Raw genomic sequence first — 537 nt, forward strand, 5'->3', positions numbered from 1 at the left:
AAGCACTATAAAGCACTCTGCATTACTGTAAGTTCTGCAGCGCCATCTTTTTAAGCAATTACGTCACTTCCCGTGTGCATTAACGTCCCCTTCCTGTGTCTCGACGCCACGGGGCATTGACCCCGTGCACTGCCCACTTTCCAATATTTTAAAAATGTTTCTTTTTCATTTGCTTCTCCTTCGTTCTTTGCTTCAACGATCGGTTCTTCTGAACTGTCCGATTAATTATACTGGAAGTAGTGTTAGTGAACGGATAATAATGGAACAACGAATGTGATAACAATAATAGACTACTGTGAAGCATGAGTGACTGCGATGTGCACATGGAAAGCAATAAAAAAAAGAATGAATAAAATAAAACCAAGTCAAAGCTTATTCCTACTGTACTGCTCTTCGCTTCCTTTTGTCATTCACAACTTACACTTCTCCTTCTTGTTTCAGATCCCGCAACCGGAGAGATGCAGCGTGACAACCTTGGGCAGCAGGAGATACGCGGTCCTTGTTTTGTCACGCAAGAGGAGATTCAAGTCCTTGCTT

Source organism: Penaeus monodon, chromosome 34, assembly GCF_015228065.2.
Source record: "Penaeus monodon isolate SGIC_2016 chromosome 34, NSTDA_Pmon_1, whole genome shotgun sequence".
NCBI lineage: Eukaryota > Metazoa > Arthropoda > Malacostraca > Decapoda > Penaeidae > Penaeus > Penaeus monodon.